Here is a 10,516-nt window from a genome sequence, read left to right as displayed (position 1 = left end):
TATGCTATAAATGTGGTTTATGAGGACATTTCTAGTGTCCCCATAATTTAACTAGCTTAAAAAAACATATTGAACAATGTTTTATTGAAATTTTTAACATTTAGAAAGTTTTCTGTGAGGTTAGGTTTAGGGGTTGTGTTAGGTTTAGGGGATAGAATCTATCGTTTGTACAGTATAACAATCATTATGTCTATGGAAAGTCATAATAATAATAATAATAATAATTATTGATTTTATACATTTATTTGTGTAATTACAAATATTTAACATTATACAGCAGGAAATAGCATTACATATACAACACAAAAACTGAAAATAATAAAAGAAAAAAAGTGCCAGGGGAAGGTATAAACATTAATAATAAAAATAAAGATAAAAAACATGCAGTTCATATTCAAATACATAACTTATTAAGCTCACAAATATTTAATGTCTTTATAGCGTTCTTATTCAAAGAGCCTGTAAAATGGTCAATGTGCTTCATTGTATTTCACCCAGTTAAACCAACAAATAGGTTTTTTTTATTGGTGAATAGGTATTTATGAATATCAAATTTATCCATAAATATAATTAAATTAAACAAAATAATTTTTCATCTTCCTTTGGATAATCTTTGAAAAGTAAAATGTGTAAGAGTAAATGGAAAATAGGTCTTGAAAACTGAATATTTGTATTAATACATTTCTTTACATTATGCCAGAGTGTAACTTAATGAATGCATTGCCAAAATAAATGTAAAGCAGTTTAATTGTAACATAGCATATGTTTATATAGTTTTAGAATTTATGTAAACACCCCTTTTCCTATTACCAACATTCTCTTACTAGCAATAACAAGTAGCAAATTAGGTTTCATGACGGTGATGTAAACTATACTGGCCTTTTTTCTTTTTTTTCATAACCAAATCAGGTCAGTGGAAATTTACAAAAGCTGACTAGAAATTAACCCTGACCCAGCTGATGAGATGTGCGATCTGCTCATCGGTCTATTGGAGAAGAAGACCAGAGCGGCCCATGCTGCGGTGAGCCCTCAGGTGAAGAGGGTCCCCAGCAGGGCCTGAATCACAGGACTGACATCTGGAAGCATGGTGCCTGTGCAAAGAAATACAGAGAGATGCAGTTTATTCATGACACAGGAGGGTGTTGACCAAATCCTGTTTATCCAGGACTTTTGCTAACAGTAGTGCTTTGTAAGTAAAAACAAGTCTTAACAGGTTCTGTTTATTTATATAACTATAATTAGCATCCACTTAATAACAAGCTGTCAAATCTGCTAATGTAGCAACTTTGCATCAGAAATCTCTGTATACCCGTTGGCATATATTAGACTAGAGCATGAAAAGAATGTAGACTAGTATAAGCTGCATAATGTGTATAGAGACTGATCATTTTATTCAAGGACTACAACACCAGTTATCATGCATGAACCATACAACTCTGTCTTAACTACATAGTTTCTAATTGTTTTTTACTTGAAAAATGTTGGCAATTTCTCTATGATATGATCAAATGAATACAATTATACCTGAGGCACCTGCATAAGACCAGTGTGAACTTCTGCTGCATTTACACATTTGACTATTTCGAACATAGATAATAATACTTAAATAAGTTGTGGTTTTGGCAGTTGCATTCATTTATTTTATTTACCGCATACACTATTTACTTAGTATTGTACTCACTGTTTTCTTTCAGGCACCAACTGAACTGCTACCACTTTCTGCTTCCCTATGTACACGTGTCTCTGTGTAACAGAGACTCCACAGAACTGGGGTTAAGATCCATGTGCGGTTTATTAGAAAAGGTGCAAATCATAAACAGGCAGGCAGGGTAAATCTCCAGCAATAGAACAGCATAGAAAGATGAGAGTTGTGGTAATAATCAGGCAAGGTGCAGGGCAGGCAGCAAACAATCAAAGTGCAATTCCAGATGAAACAGACGTTATCAACATTTCAGGTTTCAGCCTGCAAAGTGTTCCACCAGAAATGGTTCCAAAGCAGTTGAAGTGTCCGGAACTGATGGTAGTATGGACCCATTGTAAGGTCTTTTCCTGAAGGAATCGTGGTACTTAGGTCTTATCCGGAGGGTAGTCAGGAGGAGTCGGGTTCTGAATCTGAACTTGGGCAATTTCGGTTTTGATTCCCCATTGGATTGAAGCTAAGATTATCAACGTGGGAATGACTAGTTCCGATGTATGGTTCTGGGTGTCAGACTAAAACTGACGAGAGAGTGCATCGGCTTTGGAATTCTTTGTACCAGGATGATATGTAATGGTGAAATTGAAACAGGTAAAGAATAAAGCCCACCTTGCCTGCTTTGGATTCAGTCTGTTCGCACAAGGAAAGGATGGCTTGCCCCCTCCAGCCAATGTCGACATTCCTCGAGAGCTGCTTTCATAGCCAGTAATTCTTGGTTGCCCACATCGTAGGTTAGCTCCGCAGGAGATAGCTTTCGAGAAAAATAAGTGCAAGGGTAGAGTTTCGGAGGAGTACGGCTCCGCTTCCCATGTTGGAGGCGTCTACTTCAACTATGAATGGGGTATTGGGGTTAGGATGGTGCAGAATGGGGGTGGAGGTGAAACAGGACTTCAAGTTCTTGAAGGCCTGTAGGGTCATTGTAGACCAACACAGTCTTAACATAGATGTCAGTGGAGCGGTCACTGTACTGAAATTCCTGATAAACTGCCTGTAGAAATCGGCAAACCCCAGGCAGCATTACAACTCCTTGACGGATGTGGGTTGAGGCCAGTTTAATACTGCACGTACCTTGCTGTCGTCCATGGCAACCCCTTTTGAGCTGATGATGTAGTCTAGGAATGACACAGAGGTCAGATGGAATTCACATTTTTCGGAGTTGGTGGTGGATTAGACATTGAAGGACTGCTCTGACATGGGTGATGTGTTCTTCCAAGGAGTTCGAGTAAATGAGGATATCGTCAATGTATACAATTACCCACCGGTTCAGCATATATCTGAACACATAATTTATGAACACTGAAGGACCATTAGCCAATTCGAAGGGCATGACCAGATATTTGTAGTGTCCACTGCTGGTGGAGAATGCTGTTTTCCATTCGTCCCCCTCCCGGATGTGTATGAGATTATATGCACTGCGAAGGTTGAGCTTGGTGATGTATCTTACGCCATGCCAGCTCAGATTGTAGCCTCAGCTTGAGTGCCCTTTGATAAAGTAATTTAAGTGTGTACTCTACTCACACTGGTGAGAATGCAGAATGAAAGCGCATACTCAGCAGCGGTCTCCTTCCCCTGTCGGAGTGAGAGTAACAGCTCACCAGCATTCTTTCTTCCCTCTGGATGCTCGAACACCTCTCGAAAACGCTGGAGAAAATGACAGAAAGTGGTGAACCTCGACTCCTCATTAGACCATATTTCCCAATCCAGAGCCCTTCCATTTAATATGGAGCAAACAAAAGAGATGCGACTGTTATCAGAGGGATATAGCATTGGCTGTTGTTTCACAAACATCGAACACTGCATCAAAAATCCCTTGCACTTAGATGCTATTCCATCAAACTTTTCCGGGAAAGGCGAGGGTTGGCAGTAAAGGTGTTTGTAGAGGGAGGGTTATTTACCAGAATTGGCTGAGATGCCTGTGGTCATTGGCCCGATACAGGAATGTGGAGGTTCTGTAAGGTCTTCACCAATTCCTCCATTAACGCAGTCAGCCGGGTGAGTTGTTGTTGATGAACCACCAACACATTTGCTTGAGCTGAAATCTCTGTAGACAATTGAAGGAGCGCTGCTGGATCAGTAGTTGGCGAAGTTTCTGTAACAGAGAGTCCAAAGAACTGGGGTTAAGATCCATGTGCTGTTTATTAGAAAAGGTGCAAATCATAAACAGGCTGGCAGGGTAAATTTCCTGCAATAGAACAGCGTAGACAGATGAGAGTAGTGGTCATAAACAGGCAAGGTTCAGGGCAGGCAGCAAACAATCAAAGTACAATTCCAGATGAAAGGGCAGGCAGCAGAGAACCAAACGATGATTAAACAGGCAGGAGTCAAACACAGGCAGGCAATAATCAGTATAAACGCTCAGAAATGTTAGCGGTGGCAAAACAAGACTTCATAGACTTTTGTTTGTACAGCGCTTAAATGGTTATTGAAATAGGGAACTAAGGTGTGAGTGTAATCAGTCCAGGTAGGTATGCTGGGAACTGTAGTTCACAGTGCTCTAGAATTCAGGTGAGGGAGACCTCTGGTGGTGAACAGAAGAAGTCCTTGAGTTCGTGACACTCTGTTGCGGCCTATTTCCCACCTCTATCGAGCTCCTATTGGCTAACTCAGACTCAACATATTTTTATAGTGACTACGTCAGCCACGCTCTCAGGTAATCAACAAATGATGTATGACGTTTAATCACAGATAAGGCACAGTTTCAACTGTGTTTCAACTGTGTTTCAACAGCGCTCACGCCTGGGCTATTTAGTATGCTCTGAATGAATGAATGAATGAAGGTCATTGGCATTAAGGTTATAAAAAAGATTGTTTTATAAATCTAGTTTAAGACATACATTTGTAGAAATGTAGCTAATCTTAAGTGTCTATGTTGGTTTCTCAAACATTAAAAAAATATATATTTATAGCATTTAAAAAAACGTAATTATTTGAAAAAAAAATAAAAAATCAAGTAAAAGGTATTAAAGTACTTTCCTTGCATCTTGAATGCACGATGGTGTATACAAATTAATAACTCAAACATATTTTTCAAAGAAGTCTACAAAATATAAGGCCTATGTTACAAATATCATGAATTTGTGAGTAGCGAATATAAAGAAGTTTTCTTGGGATTTTTCCGTTTGACATGAATAAAATGCACCTATTTATAACAATATATGTATATATATGTGTGTATGTATGTATGCACTGGCCAAAATATTGGAATAATGTACACATTTTGCTGTTTCGGAAGGATATTGGTACTTTAATTCACCAAAGTGGCATTCAACTGATCACAAAGTATAGTCAGGACATTAAAGATGTAAAAAACAGCACCATCACTATTTGAAAAAAGTAATTTTTTATCAAATCTAGACAGGCCCCATATCCAGCAGTCATCACTCCAACACCTTATGCTTGAGTAATCATGCTAAATTGCTCATTTGTTATTAGAAAATCACTTGCAATTATATCAAACACCAGGGGCACCTGCAGGATTTCATCTGAGATTATGCACAGAAATCAAACAATGTAAAATGTTCTCTTATTAGCTTACTGTTCATTATCTTATTGGGGCGGCTGTGGCTCAGGTGGTAGAGCAGGTCGTCCACTAATCGCAGGGTTGGTGGTTCGATTCCTGGCCCACATGCCGAAGTGTCCTTGGGCAAGACACTGAACCCCAAGTTGCTCCCAATGGCAGGCTAGCGCCTTGCATGGCAACTCTGCTGTCATTGGTGTGTGAATGGGTGAATGAGACACAGTGTAAAGAGTTAAATACCACTTAATGGTAATTTGGAAACTTAATACCACTAAGGTTAAAAGGCGCTATATAAGTGCAGATCATTTACCATTTTATAATCATAAGAATCATCATGATTAATTATTTTCATGTATTTAATACAAAAGGTTTTTACAAGATATTTTACCATAGATTTAAAAAAAAAAATCCTCTTATATTATGGAGTTAAGTGCCTTACTCAAGGACACAATGGTGGTGGCTGTGGTGATCGAACCTGCGACCTTCTGATTACCAGTTTACCAGTTATGTGGTTTAGACCACTACACCACCACCACAATGCTTATATTTTTTATATATTTTAAATATTTAAGAATTTATGTACACATTTAAGTGCGTGTAATACTTAAGGGAAAAACGTAAGGTGTTTTATGTAACCTGGCATTGGGTTTTACTTGTTATTCTTATTCAATAATATATTATTACAATACATCTTCATTCCGTTTAGGCAATAGTGTGAGGTTTCCATAGTTACATGGGCTGGCCTTTCCCAGTTTAGAAAGTGGCATGAGCCACGTGATCATTCCTGGGAGAGTAAGAAATAAATTTTGGGATCTAAATAAAACTAATGTTACAAACATCTCTCAAACCACATGTGAAGTGATAACATTTATTACACATTATCTAAGATGTCTACAAGATTAGAAATATTATAAAAACTTCTAAAAACTGGTCATAATGCAAGTGCTGTTATCAGTTGGAGCCAGCAACTATATTCATTTTCATGGCATCTTAAAATGCAGCGCTCCCGTGACAGATGCTAAAAACACTGTTAAACGCGATGCCGTTCTCAAAAGACATACATCTATCTAATGTTTACAAGGAAAGCGATTGGAAAACAGCACGAGTAGACGCAAAAACACGTTCAGTTTGAACAGCCCCTTGTTCACATGACACAGCACTTGATGAAGTTTCTCTAAGTTACCTCTCAAAAAGACAGACTTTTGTTTCAGTTGATTTTAGGTAAATTTACACTGTATTCGGTGCTTTTTGTTCTCTGTATTTGTAAATATCCTAATACGGTTTTGCTGTGTGAGAAACAGTTCCTAATGATTCAGTGAGAGATCGCTCTGAACGAATTGTACTGAATCACGAATCAGTTCAGACTGTTTGGCCAATTCACTGAAAAGAACCAACTCAAAATAATTTCTAATTCTCAAATTGGCCATTGTTATTTCTTTTAAACAGCCTGCAGCAATACGGGACACATTTCATAATTGGTGAAATATTCTGAGAGTAAATATTTCTTAAGTCAGTAGGAGCGCTCATGGTACGCATAGTGCATGCGGCCATACAGCTAGTTTGAGAAATAGACGTCTCACATGTCCTCAGCTGACAGTTTCATTGAATTCTTCCCGCTCAACACCAGTTTCATGTACAACAGTAAAGAGGTTAGAGTTGGCAAAGAAACACAGAAATTGGACAACAGATAATTGGAAAAGAGTGTTATGGATCTTAAACCCATTGAGCTTTTGTGGGATCAGCTAGACTGTGAGGTGTGTGAGAAGTGCTCGACAGCCACATCTATGGCAAGTGGGAAGTGTGGGGTGAAAGGTCACCTGAGTATCGGGACAAACTGACAGCTGGAATACCAAGGATCTGCAAAGCTGTCATTGCTGCACATGAAGGATATTTTGATGAGAACTCTTTGAAGTAGTTTAAGAAGTTCTGAAAAAATTTTTGAATTGTAATAGTAATTTTTCACATTAATGATGTCCTGACTATACATTGTGATCAGTTGAATGCCACTTTGGTGAATAAAAGGACCAATTTATTTTCAAGTTTTTAATTATTCCATGTTGCTCATGGTATGGGGAACTCACCCTGCAATTAGTGTACAGGGAGTTAGCTGCTTGAATGTGAATTGGCAGCTTGTTACAAGCAATAGAATCTTTTATAACATTCCCAAATATTTATATTTAGCCTTTTTGTGAGCAAGGGTTTCTTTTGCAAGAAATTATCTCAAAAGCCTTTTGCTAAAGTTAAAGGGACAGTTCACCCAAAAATGAAAATCACGTTATCATTTACTTACCCTCATGTTGTTCTAAAACCATATGATGTTCTTTCTACCATGAAATGCAAAAGGAGATGTTAGGTAGAATGACAGCCTTATTCACCATTCTCTTTCAAAGTATGGCAATCAAAGTGAATGGTGACTAGGGATGCACCGATACGATACCTGGATTGGTACCCAAAAACAAGACCCATCCAAATCCGATTCTGTGTGTTAGTAATGGTTGTTACACTCAAGTTCCAAAAATGACAAAAAAAAAAATTTAAACTACAATAAAAGCACCATTAAAGTAGTCCATATTACTCTTACTTTTACTCAAAGTCCCTTGAAGACAAACAATGGCTTTGTGAATTGCAAAAATGTTTAATAAGTCAATATTGTATTCATGTGCATTCAACTACTATGAACTTAACTACATACAGACACTTACAGGCCTTCCCGGTGTGTTCCAACCATCAAAATAAAAGCCAGATGGTTTTCTAGTTTAAGGTGCACAACTGAATATACAGTATATTCCTATTGTATAGTAAAATTCTACAAGATAATAAATAATAATACAATTATTATAACTTAAGTCATTGTTTTTTACAATTAACAATATTTAAGTTGACTGTGTTCCAAAAAATTATTGTGTGAATGACATGTGTACCGATACATCTAAAATGAACATAAAAAGAGATCTGAATCATTTTAAGTCTAGATACAAGGTGAAAAAATATATATGTAAAGAGAACTGGCTTCTTTTCTGTTGAAGACTTTCACTGGAATTACTTTTAATTTTGCTACTGCTCTGTCCAGTTAACAATATTTTTTAACAGGCTATACATTTATGTTGAAATAATGCTTTTATATATATATATATATATATATATATATATATATATATATATATATATATATAAAGAGTACCCCCAAAAGTTCCACACAGTGAGGTATAGTTATTTTTAAATGTTTAAGAAAAAACAATTCTGGTATCGGATTTGGTTCAGTGTTGGCCGATACAGGGCATTCAGGTATCAGAATCATATCAGTAGAGAAGCTGTGGTATCAGTGCATCCCTAATGGTGACTGAAGCTCAACTCTGACTAGCATCACTTTTTGTGTTCCACGGCAGGAAGAAAATCATACTGGTCTGGAAACACAAGAAATGACAGAATAAAAAATTTTAGGTGAACAACAGTATGTAATATCCCATGTATGTCATACTTCTCAACAGATTTAAACTGGACAAGAGACAGATGACAATCTGCAAGTGTTTCAGTGTGAAGAGCCATTTAGTCCATGTGCAAACCTTCTTTGCTCATAGCTGCTCACATGCATCTGTAGTGTTCTTCTGATTTTGTTTGATCATCCAACAACCTTTTTTTTGTTTGTTTTTTGCTAAAAACAATAAAAAAATATTATAGCCAATTATTTATTTATGAAAATGGGCTACCCAAAAGTATTATATGCAAAAATGTTGCCTTCACAAAATTGCAGTTGAACAAATAAATGTGAGTGATTGGCAATGGTTCATTAAATTATCCACAGTCCAAAACATTTTCCATTACACATGAAGCAGTGATATACTTACTCAGGTTTGACGAATGACATATTCATCAGTATGAACTAATAATAGTTTATTCAATAGTTCCTAATTCATCAACAAGGGACAAATCAATGACAGAAAATGAAAAACTATTTTAAACCTTCCTAAGTAGACATGATTTCTTCTTTCAGTTTGGCTGATAATTGAGATAATCAGATTATTCTGTCTTGCCTAGAGGAAAAAGGAATATAGTCTGAAAGGATCTGGGAATGTGTAAGAGCTGTGTAAAGCTTCATTAATCAGTTCTGAACATTCTACTACAGTTTGTATTTTTAAAACCACTATACTTTCTGACTACCACCCTTGGAGTCACGAGTTCAAATCTAGGGTGTGCTGAGTGACTCCAGCCAGGTCTTCTAAGCAACCAAATTGGCCCAATTGCTAGGGAGGGTAGAGTCACATGGGGTAACCTCCTCGCGGTCGCTATAATGTTGTTTGCCCTCGGTGGGGCGCATGGTGAGATGGGCGTGGATGCCGCGGAGAATATCGTGAAGCCTCCACATGCGCTATGTCTCCGCGGTAACACGCTCAACAAACCATGTGATAAAATGCATGGATTGGCGGTCTCAGACGAGGAGGTAACTGAGATTCGTCCACTGCCCCCCGGATTGAGGTGAGTCACTACACCATCACAAGTACTTAGAACGCATTGGAAATTGGGCATTCCAAATTGTGAAGAAAAAATATATAATTAGAAGAGAATAGATTGCAGAAGCTTTCAACTTTTTCAGTGGCTTTTTACGGGATTGTTCACCGAAAAAAAAATTTTCTCATCATTTATTCAGCTCATGCCATCTCAGACTTAAGACTTTCTTCTGCAAAACATTTTTGAAGAATATCTCAGCTCTGTAGGTCCATTCAATGCAAGTGAATGTTGACCAGAACTTAAAAAGTCTATAAAAGGACATAAAGGTGGCATAAAAGTCATTCATATGACTCCAGTGGTTTAATAAGTCATTTTATACTATAAACCTTCACCTTTGACAGCCCCAACCAGTGGTGGGTGAATGTGAAAGCAAAAGTGAAAGTGTAGATTTCTAGTAAAAACGTTACAGAAGATATGGATTACTTTTATGCTGCCTTTGTCCTTTTTGGTCCTTCTGAGTTCTGGTCACAATTAACTTGCATTGGATGGACTTGCAGAGCTGAAATATTCTTCTAAAAATCTTCCTATTTATTCAGCAGAAGAAAGAAAGTCATACACATCTGGGATATCATGAAGGTTATGTTCCAACTAGTTAGGAGTTACAAGAAAAACTCAAGTCCAGAACAGTGAAACCAAATGCTGGCAATGTAGATTTATTGGAGAGGGCTGGATACCTGTTTGTAGTCATTTGGGGCTCCTTAAACTTCCAACACAATCTTATGCTCAGACTACAGATACATTTCCAAGTTTACAGTAGCATGCCAGTAGAAAGATCCAAATTATTGGAATCAGGAATG

Source organism: Xyrauchen texanus, chromosome 40 (assembly GCF_025860055.1).
Source record: "Xyrauchen texanus isolate HMW12.3.18 chromosome 40, RBS_HiC_50CHRs, whole genome shotgun sequence".
Lineage (NCBI taxonomy): Eukaryota > Metazoa > Chordata > Actinopteri > Cypriniformes > Catostomidae > Xyrauchen > Xyrauchen texanus.
This window is presented reverse-complemented; position numbering follows the sequence as displayed.